We start from the raw sequence: 11,961 nt of genomic DNA on the forward strand, positions 1-11,961 counted from the left end.
CGGGAATATCTTCTTTGTTTGAAAACCTAAGTATTAGTCTTTCAGGTACTTTCACATCCAGCTCAAAGTTCAGAAAAATTTCCTAATGTGAATGATATAGGTTATTTTATATATGTTCATTGTATCTTATTCAAAAGAATTTCGAAAGTTAAATGGACTGTTATAATATGTCGGTAGAGATATGCAAAATAGATTAATGACAGAAATTGGGAAGAATATGAGTGAGGAATGGGCTATTCCAGAAAATAGATGCACACCCCCTATTGACCCTTTTCCCTCTATCCCACAATGCACTATTCCAGGGGGGTATGACGTAGTTCATCAACCTCATAGATCGTGTGCATCCGATGGTCTTTGCCAGGCCTTTGCAATTATTTTGTCTTAATATGGGCATACTGATTCCATATACGCGGATTATCGTAAAGGCCATCGATGTTACTAATTATGTAATTATTGAATACACGAGTGAAGCATTTACGGAGCGATGCAGAACATCTGTGTAAGAGATTTTGTTGACATTTTTATTTTCATCTCCGAAAAAAAGTGAAACGGACGCCGACAAAATATCACTGCGTGTCCCGTCATTAGTTTTTCACCATTAGGTCTATAAAATGTATACATAGTTAAGTTTCAATAACAAGAAACTTTTTTGGGTGACGACACCATGTCCATAAGGCATAGAAATGTTGTTTTTTGCCCCCGAAAGGTATTAGTGATCGCGCGCCATCGTCATTATCGCGCCTTTTATGTGATGAAGGCACCAGCCGAAATGTCCGTATTCCAGAATGTAATGAACGTAACTCTGTACTCCCCCAGGGAGATGATGTATTTTGCGACACTCATACCCCCCTGGAATAGTGCATGATGGGAAAGAGGGAAAAAGGTCTATAGAGGAGTTCGGATATCCGGACTTTTTGTCCAGTCGTGACTGTTGGAAATCCAGACTTTTAAAGTGCCCAAAGGCAACAAAATCCGGCAGAACAATAGTTCAAAATCAGAAATCCTCAATTTGAGAGCTCATTTTTAACATTTCCGTGATTTTTCCTTCATTTGATTGGATTTCCAAGCGTTTTCCAGTAACATTGGCAACTGGAATTCCAGTCGTTTTCAGAAAGCAGACTTGGAAATCCGGATATTTCTTTGATTGAAAATTTATTCCTCTATAGGGGTGTGCACCTATTTTTTGGAATAGCCCAATACAGCAATGTCACTTTACGCAATTTTACAAAAAGTATTAGACTTTCGACCGAAGTTTCTATTACTAAGAAATGTTTTGACAGCAAATGGGACACTATTACCTCTGCATATGTGATATACCAATATTAGTTCTGAATCTCTGTCGGTAAAAGAGGTCATGACACTATTTCTATGACAAGTGACAAGCGTGATTATCTAGTTTGTTGCCTTATTTGCTCCTTTTTATTAACAAATTCCCGGAGAAACATTCTACCTTCTACTTTAAAGAATCTTTCAGAAATATACTTTTCACATCTAACACGTTGTAGCTTAAAGTTGCAGAGGGCTGATAGCAAAAAGGTTTCAAAGGATTTTATAGTACTTATAAGGGTATCACAGTACTCATGTTTAGCCACAGCATTTCGAGAGATGTTTCATATTCATGAGTAGAACACCAATAAATAACCTGGCACTTGTACGCAATGTTACAGATATTTTCTGTAAATTGCAAACATTTTGCCCCGTCATTTTACAGCACGGCGTGACAAACGTGGCCCAGGCAAAACGACAGCTGTTGCTATACATCTCTATCCGGGTTTGCATGGCTTTGTGTGGCACACAATAATATTTTTCTAACCAATTGTTAACCAATAAACAATGCATATGTTACTTTTTGCATCCGTGATTATGGTAATGGTTCTGCTTTCCTGTCAGCATAGAAGACCTGCACTCATAGAAATGACTTGTTCGCCTTGTTGGCGCAATTCAAAAGGAGTAAGTTTGGACAACTCTAAAATAGTGTCAAAATTGCCAAAACAAAATTCATTTTAGTTATCCGAACTTAAAAAATGCTGAAAAAGCTCAAAAAGTTCCGTCAACTAATCAACTTTGTTGGCATTACTTAAAAGTTGATGCAAGTCGTTGCGTCAACTTTTTAAGTGATGCCAACTTCTGAATTCAAGTTCAGGGAACTTAGAAAAATAAACCAATTAGTTGAGTTATTGTAACTCAACATGTAAGTTGATGTAACTCGTTCATATTAAGTTACTGGTACTTATTGTTTTGAGTTATTCCAATTTGGTACTTTGTTACTTAATTCTCGTAATTGGATAATTTTCTGCACAATTAGCAGTATTCAAATATTTATTTTTGTAATCAGTGCAAATTTTTTGTATACTATAGCACACCTCTAGAAAATTATGCTAACCTAGGCTAGTTTCATTTTCTGAGTTGTAACAACTCAATAAAGTAAGTGCAAATGAGTGCGACCAACAAAATGATATCGAGTCAGCGTTACTCAAAATTGTACGCGTTGGCATTACTAGGATAGTTGACGCTATGACTTACATCATCTTACTGAGTAATGCTATCGAACAATTTCTATGAGTGTGTCTATCAAGCAATTATTTTAATTTATTAAAATTAATGAAATTTTGATAAAAGTTTCTTTAAAGAGGAATACAAATTCAAATCGAAATCTGGATGTTATCATGGATGGTGTGGGGGGGGGGTGATGTGGTACTCTAAATTACCACTTTGAAATATATATTGTGCACATCAAAGTATTCGGATGAGGACACTTGCCATCATATTAGCTCATATTGTCAGGGCCCTTGTGTCCCACCTTGCCTACGGAAATTCGTTGCTTGCCGTCATCACCAATGCACATTTTGACAAACTTCAGCATGTTTAGCGTATTCAAAACAAAGTCGCGCGCCTGATTTGCGGAGCTAAGAGACGTGAGCACATTATCTCATTACCTGTGGGGGCTTCTTGGCTACTTTTCCACCATCGTGTTAATAATATTCAAGTTTAATATACAAGTGCATATTTTTTAAGATGCTTGTTAACAATATTTTATACAATACCCAAAGCATTTCTCATCATTACCTTCTTTCATTGGTTGATCATACTAAGCTCCCATATTCCCAAAACACATCGTTCGTTCAACAGGTGGGAAGGCCTTCTCTGTCATTGGACCTCAGATGTGGAACATGCTTCCTCTCTCTATCAGAGAAAGTGTTTCTTGTATTGTTTAAAAAACTGGTTAAAACGCACCTTTTCTCTCTAGATATGTTATGTTTGCTTTTCTTTTGTATTTTTGTTTCTCTTTCTGCCTTGACGTCTAAGGCGCTTAGACCTTATTAAATTATTATTAAGCGCGGTATCAATTGTATAATGTACGTGTGAGTACATGTTCGCCTTCAAACGAATGGCTGAATGGTAGCGTCTGTTTTTGTTCAAGTTGGCCATTATATTGATTGGCTCATACCATTCAGCAGGGTATTCAAAAATTTATGGCGCCATTCACCAAGATATCATGGCGCTTACAAAAATATACACAAAAAGTCAAATAACAAGAGAAACAATTGTGGTCGTAGCAGAAGTTATGTCTACAGGTTGATGTAGTCGGACTTTGGTATTGCATAGACTTATACAGGGTGTCCCAGAAAAAAATAGCGAGCAAATAAATTTGAACGTAAGTCGAGAAATGGACATCAGAATCAAACAACTTAATATGTAGCGCATAACCTATTTTATTGGGCATCACATACTAAAATTTTATTTGATTCGGTTGACTAGTTGTGAAGAAATTATCGATTACATAATGCGCGCATCAATGCAGTTCATTTCAACTTTGATCAACAGGCGCTTTTTTCATACTCGCTCACCGCTTCCTAAAGTTTGTGTATCGCATTGAATTTAGTCCACATTATCTATATATTTTATAATCCGACGGTGTTATGTTATTCATGCTTTCACTGAAGGTAACAGTTTGTCCGAGAAAACTTTGATATCTGCAATTGAAAGTTTTCCAACTTTAATTCTTTAGGTTGTGCAAATATGTTATATTTTAACTTTACAAAGAACCATTTGAGCCAAGAATGACAATGATCAAGTGCTTACAGCTCAGCTGACAGCTTTACGTGTGATTTTTGATATCATGCAACATTAATGTTGAAGTTTTAAAAGATTTAAACTACAATATCTTGGAAATATTACAAAAACATCAATGTGTGTGAGACATTTTTCAAGCCAGCTGCAATTCTTTATGCAATAATTCTTTATGCAACATTTATATCAACATTAACGAAAAAAGATATTTACCAGTACCTAGCATCATCTTAGATGCTTTCATTTTCAATATCGTGTAGGTTTTCAAATTTGCACAAAACCTAATTAAATGTTTTGCAAGAAACAGATTGTTTAAAAAGAACGAAAAGGATTTCAACGAACAAAATATGAAGCCCATTGATTACTAGTGCGCATTGTGTTGAATGATCTTTCTTTACAAACTTGGAATGATATGAAGTGAATTGACGCATGCGTTATGTAATTGCTCATTTCTTCGCAATCAGTCAACCGATTCCAGTAAAATTAGCATATAAGATGCAGAATAAGATGGGTTACACACTGATTTTTGGATTTTGATGCCTACTTCCAAATTCATTCGCCCGGTATTTTTTTTTCAGCGATACCCTGTAGACGTACAAAAGGAATTTAAACAGCACTCGTTGGCAAACTGGAAGCCAGTGCCGGGGCCAGTGCAGGGTCGTTAGGAGATTGAAAGGGTCAGTTCTACGATCAACTGCAAAAACCTATCCCGCAGCATTATTCTGAAGGCGTTGCAGTCTTGCAAGACCTTTGCCGAATAATGAAGCGAAGAGTTCGTTGCAATAGTCTAGACGAGATGAAATGAGTGCACGAACTGCGAGGTGACAAGTGTCCTGGTCAATAAAGTGACGAATACGCCAGAGATTACGTATTTGGAAATTAATGGATCTGCGGAGGAGTTCACATGGCTGGAAGGGTCATTGTGGGATTGAACATGACACCGAGGTTTTGAACAGTCTCAGATGGCTTGATTTTAGCTGTACCAATTTTGTAATGCCTTTTTTTGTCATTTTGGAACGTCATTTTTTGCTACAAACCGCAACGTAACCGCCTTACGGGAATTCCACGATTGACCAATTCACAATGGATTTCACCCTCTAGAGGGCATACTAACTGAATTTCGACTAATGTAACATGCGGTTGGCGTTCCCGTATCACGTAAATTTCGCAATCTCACTAGTGATGTATTCTGTTACCATACCTATTTAAGGTATTATATGCATAATATATCATACAGACAAAGGTGATGATGATATGTGGAGGAAATACAGACCAGCCGTAACAATCCGATGGAGAGGATTCTCTTGGTCGGGCTGACGTCACAAAGGGGAAATAGCCTTGTAAAACCAGTGTTCGCATGTGCAGTTCCTCTTTCTCGAGCTGGTTGCTATGCGCGCGCTTCTACAAAGGGGACGAAGGGGTCAATATTCCCGGATGTCCGACCGAGTGAATAATGAGCTGGTCAACATTAAAAGGCACATTTTGTGATTTGCTCATCTTTTCTTGGATAGTTTTAGCTTGGTTCCTTAGTTTGTTCAATCATAGTATGTTTTTTCTCAAAGTACATTTGTTATACGTTTTACTTTTTCAGACAGATAGAGCTACCATTCCCTCCACGACGTCTAGATCATCTTCTACATTTGCTAGTTCTCTGACGTTTTTTGGTACTTGTTGCAACGGCTATTGTTTTTGTATGAAATAGATATACATGTGGAGTAGTATAAACTGTGATATAACAAATATTTCTTTACATTATGCGCCTGTCAAGTCAAGAACCGCAGCCAAATGCAGTAATGTTTGTGGATTTGGTCACTTCTAGACACCTGATTTTGCACGAACCGAAAAAACAGGAACTAACCTGACTGTCGGATTAAGTAAAGGGCAAATTTTAACGATCATTATGTTTTCAGAATCTTGCATCCTATACCTTTGTAACTATTGAACCACTTGGGTAGTGGCATCATTTGCTAGGTTATTCTGAAAACTTAATTAATAAAATTTGATAGATTTTTTCTATACAAATAGTCTCGCTATGCATTGAAAATAGTTTTCGCGACTTGATCTCGGCCAATGTTTGAAAAAATTGGGCTCAATCCATCCAATGTTAAAGTTTGTTAATAGTACTACAGAGTAATAAATTTTGGTACACGCAATACAGGGTGTATCAAAATGATTGGTACCCATCAATTTTGATGTTTATTGAAAAGCCCGTCTCTTCCAAATACAACATTGAATGCTCTTGAAATGTCCAGAATGTATAGTTTATGACATGATTTACAATTAATCTACCAATAATTTGGATCTTATGTTGAATTTTGATGTACCAGACTCGTCCATAATCAATGAAAACTGATGGGTACCAATCATTTTGATACAGCTTGTAGAATTGGAATACACTCTCGTTGCGGGTCACTTATTAGAAAAAAATACGTTAGCCAACGTTAGCCACTTTATTGTGCAATCCCAGAATTTCGAGGTCATACAGGGGTAAAATTTTAATGTTGCTCAAATTTTCTCCGGGTCTTCATAGCAACATAGCGAGATAAATATACAACAAAAACATGATAGAATATAAGGAAAAAGTTCACAATAATCAATAAAAAGCAATTATGTTTCTGAAAACAGAATTTTTTTCAGCCCTTTTTTGAACACTGGTAAAGATTTGGAGGAGCGGACTGAAACAGGACCTACAAAAGTATATCTGTGATATTTGAATTCTTCTACACGTTCGATATGAAATGAGCAATACAGTTTTTGCCAAAGCTCAGAGATTACGTATTGGGAAATTAATGGATCTGCGGAGGAGTTCACATGGCTGGAAGGGTCATTGTGGGATTGAACATGACACCGAGGTTTTGAACAGTCTCAGATGGCTTGATTTTAGCTGTACCAATTTTGTAATACCTTTTTTTGTCATTTTGGAACGTCATTTTTTGCTACAAACCGCAACGTAACCGCCTTACGGGAATTCCACGATTGACCAATTCACAATGGATTTCACCCTCTAGAGGGCATACTAACTGAATTTCGACTAATGTAACATGCGGGTGGCGTTCCCGTATCACGTAAATTTCGCAATCTCACTAGTGATGTATTCTGTTACCATACCTATTTAAGGTATTATATGCATAATATATCATACAGACAAAGGTGATGATGATATGTGGAGGAAATACAGACCAGCCGTAACAATCCGATGGAGAGGATTCTCTTGGTCGGGCTGACGTCACAAAGGGGAAATAGCCTTGTAAAACCAGTGTGCGCATGTGCAGTTCCTCTTTCTCGAGCTGGTTGCTATGCGCGCGCTTCTGCAAAGGGGACGAAGGGGTCAATATTCCCGGATGTCCGACCGAGTGAATAATGAGCTGGTCAACATTAAAAGGCACATTTTGTGATTTGCTCATCTTTTCTTGAATAGTTTTAGCTTGGTTCCTTAGTTTGTTCAATCATAGTATGTTTTTTCTCAAAGTACATTTGTTATACGTTTTACTTTTTCAGACAGATAGAGCTACCATTCCCTCCACGACGTCTAGATCATCTTCTACATTTGCTAGTTCTCTGACGTTTTTTGGTACTTGTTGCAACGGCTATTGTTTTTGTATGAAATAGATATACATGTGGAGTAGTATAAACTGTGATATAACAAATATTTCTTTACATTATGCGCCTGTCAAGTCAAGAACCGCAGCCAAATGCAGTAATGTTTGTGGATTTGGTCACTTCTAGACACCTGATTTTGCACGAACCGAAAAAACAGGAACTAACCTGACTGTCGGATTAAGTAAAGGGCCAATTTTAACGATCATTATGTTTTCAGAATCTTGCATCCTATACCTTTGTAACTATTGAACCACTTGGGTAGTGGCATCATTTTCTAGGTTATTCTGAAAACTTAATTAATAACATTTGATAGATTTTTTCTATACAAATGGTCTCGCTATGCATTGAAAATAGTTTTCGCGACTTGATCTCGGCCAATGTTTGAAAAAATTGGGCTCAATCCATCCAATGTTAAAGTTTGTTAATAGTACTACAGAGTAATAAATTTTGGTACACGCAATACAGGGTGTATCAAAATGATTGGTACCCATCAATTTTGATGTTTATTGAAAAGCCCGTCTCTTCCAAATACAACATTGAATGCTCTTGAAATGTCCAGAATGTATAGTTTATGACATGATTTACAATTAATCTACCAATAATTTGGATCTTATGTTGAATTTTGATGTACCAGACTCGTCCATAATCAATGAAAACTGATGGGTACCAATCATTTTGATACAGCTTGTAGAATTGGAATACACTCTCGTTGCGGGTCACTTAGTAGAAAAAAATACGTTAGCCAACGTTAGCCACTTTATTGTGCAATCCCAGAATTTCGAGGTCATACAGGGGTAAAATTTTAATGTTGCTCAAATTTTCTCCGGGTCTTCATAGCAACATAGCGAGATAAATATACAACAAAAACATGATAGAATATAAGGAAAAAGTTCACAATAATCAAAAAAAACAATTATGTTTCTGAAAACAGAATTTTTTCAGCCCTTTTTTGAACACTGGTAAAGATTTGGAGGAGCGGACTGAAACAGGTAGCTGTGAAAGCAAAAGGCTTATCAGCGGGTGGCTTAAGGGTAGACGAAGTATTGTTGGTCGAAGCAAACAAAAAAGCGATTTTCATTATCTAGATCAATATATTATTGAAAAATAATACCTTAATGTTTTGCAAAAGTCCATTCTACAAATAATATACTTTGCAAACTTGCTTAATTTATTGTTGTTACTGAGTTATATACGTTTTACAAAAGTGTTATTGTTTCAATCCTCTTAACAATATAACTCAAGAACCACAGGACCTACAAAAGTATATCTGTGATATTTGAATTCTTCTACACGTTCGCTATGAAATGAGCAATACAGTTTTTGCCAAAGCTCACTACCATTCGCAAGATGCTAAGAACTACCACATCGCCACAGTTTAAAATAATTAATAACCTTAAATGAACGGTAGTTAAGTTTGGGCACATGCAGGCGAGTGACATCAGTGGCAGATGGAAGTCCCTGTCTTCCAGGGATATATAATGCCAAGGAGGATGCCAAATAATCCGGCCCCAAGCCAGCAAGGCACTTGTAAACATACAACATGGCTTTGTAGTAGACTCTCTCCCTCACAGCCAGCCAGTGCAATTCGCGGAGCAATGGGGAAGCATGGTCTTTCTTGGCTGCAAGAAAAATAATCTTGGCTGCCCAAGTCTCTAGTCTTTGAAAACGAGCAATTTCAGTGGCATTCGAACCCAGAAGAAAGATGTTACCGTATCAAAGTCTAGATAATGACGAATGCAAGAGATGTTACGGAGATGGTAGGTTATGCTGCGTGAGAGAGAAGTAACTTCGGTGGACATGGACTAAAAGGTCAAAATTTGGGATAAACATGGATCAAAAGAGCAAATTTCCTCCGATTTTGATATATATTTTCTTATTCCTTATGATCACGGGAAAATTTTGGAATTGGTTCAAACAAAATTTGAGCAATTTTGAATTTTGACCCCTGTATAAACTTTGACCTTGGAATTATGGGATTGCACAAATGGCTGATATATTTTCCTAGTAGGTAAACCCACTAAGAGAGTATATACCAATTCTGTTGCTTCTATCACATTGGGCTAAATTAATTTGCTAATCTGCAGTGCTAAAACATGTACCTTATAATCTAGACCGTAGGAGTATTTCGTGATTCTAGCATCCTCTTTTGTGCGAAATCGACGTAGATACATCGTTGAAAATGCACAAAATTTGTCCATTTCACAATATGTTAAAGACAGTAAAAGATAATTAACATTCGAAGGAAAGTCTAATTATTATTATGATCCTTTTTTTGTAACAACTCATTATAATAAAGGTACAGAGATGTGTTAAAAATGGACTAACTTTAAACGCAATATTCATACGCAGAGATTGCCCATTAAAATGTGTGTGATACTTTGCGTACATAAAATGACATTGCGATTTCCCATTTTGGATTCCAACGTAGAATAAAACGCAGATGCTACGTTGAAATATGCTGATTTTACCTCATGTTTAAGTCCATGCAACGCGCCCAATTTTCAGGACGAAAAAGTCTAATTTTGAAAGTAAAGTCATGATGTATGGATGTAGTGATATTTAATCTACCAAAATATATGTTTTTGGGCAACTATAATATTTGGGGAGCACAAAAAAACAATTAAGTTTAATCAGCATGTAGGTCAAAATTTTAGTCAAAATCAAAAGCGGCCTGTTTGAATTAGGCAGAGACTCAGCTTACTGTTATTTTTTCAATCACTATGCCCTCTATCGACCTAGATTAGATTAGATCAAACATTATAGTCTTCATTCCAGCTGACTTGTTTTCCTTCGTGACGAATGAGCACAATCCAGTTTGGAACCGAGTTTGGAATAGCAATATTTAACACCGTATTAACGTACATAAAAACGTACGTGAAAACGTACGTTCCACGTGCTGCGTTTGGAACATCGCAATGTCTCTATTATTTAGCCAGAGGTTTCCAGTGGTATAAAAATCTCGACGTTTCTTGTTACTTGAGTATTCCTTCACTCAGAGGATTCAATTAGGTCTTAAATTGAGGCTAACTTATTCTATATTACTCATGTAATATCCTGTTTTAAAATAATTTTTAATCATGACGTTTGAAATGAAATGGCCCAAGGGTGGTTGTGGATTAGGGGGAGGCGGATTGAATCTACAGTTTGTCCACTTTGAAGTACGAAGTAAACTACGCAGTTTCTGCGCGCCGTAATGTAAAAAGGAATTAACGCACTGCTATGCGCACGCAAATGCACGAGGGTCTTAATACGCGACGCACGATACGCAAAATGTGCGTAGGAGGCCTACCTTGCTTTGTACTTCAATGTGGACAAATTGTAGTAAAAAATATCTAAGTGAACTCCCAGACCTCTAAACCAAGTAAATAAATACATAAGGTCATTTAAAAGACTAATACCTCTTTGTGGAAAAAGAGGGGGGGTTGAATACCCCCTACTTTTTGATTGTTTTTGCCCGCACTCTCATCTTTTAACCGATTTTCATAAAAATGCTCAGGAGGATGAACCACTTCAAATGAGACCTGTAGGTAAAATGTTTGAAATATTTCACATTTTTACTATGTAACACAAAGGTACCTAGTTTATGACACATGACCTATATTAAGTTCTCGCAAAACGGTTACGGTCATCTTAAGTACAATTTCTGGTGTTCTTTAAAAATCCCCTACAAGTGCCTTACGAAATTGATTTCATTAAATGATGAATGAAATACACTTATTAGAGTCTGGTATTCAATACAAATAAAGGTGCAATACGCGGTATTTACTTGCTGTGATTCAAATTTATTTACTTCAAAGTGGAAGGGAACATACAATATCTGTTGAATTTCATTATTATAAATTATAACTTACGTAAATTGTACCATTCAGTCTCAGAGCTTAATTCATAAGTCATATACTTTGATAAGCTTGTAATCGGCGGGATTTATTAGGCTTTTACCACTACGCCGAAAAGTAGACCCACGTTAAGAGTGATATTGTTGATCTGCCTGGTCTATATCTTGCGTGTTAAAGAAAGTAGACAAAGTATAGGACTTCAATAAATAATTTGTAATACTTCTGGCGAGATATCACAAGACGATTCTCCAAATAAAATATATTGATATTAATCCGCGATGTTATAAGGCCCGCCGATTACGAGCTGATCAAACTATAGGTATTAAAATTTTGACAAACACATCATTTGCATCATTTATCGTCTGTATATTACCAGTCAAATTAAGAAAAAATAAGGGGTTAGGGACCGTTCACAAACACTTGGTAGGGGGCCTGATGCAAAAAGGGGGCCCTG

Source organism: Amphiura filiformis, chromosome 4 (genome assembly GCF_039555335.1).
Source record: "Amphiura filiformis chromosome 4, Afil_fr2py, whole genome shotgun sequence".
In the NCBI taxonomy this organism is placed as follows: domain Eukaryota; kingdom Metazoa; phylum Echinodermata; class Ophiuroidea; order Amphilepidida; family Amphiuridae; genus Amphiura; species Amphiura filiformis.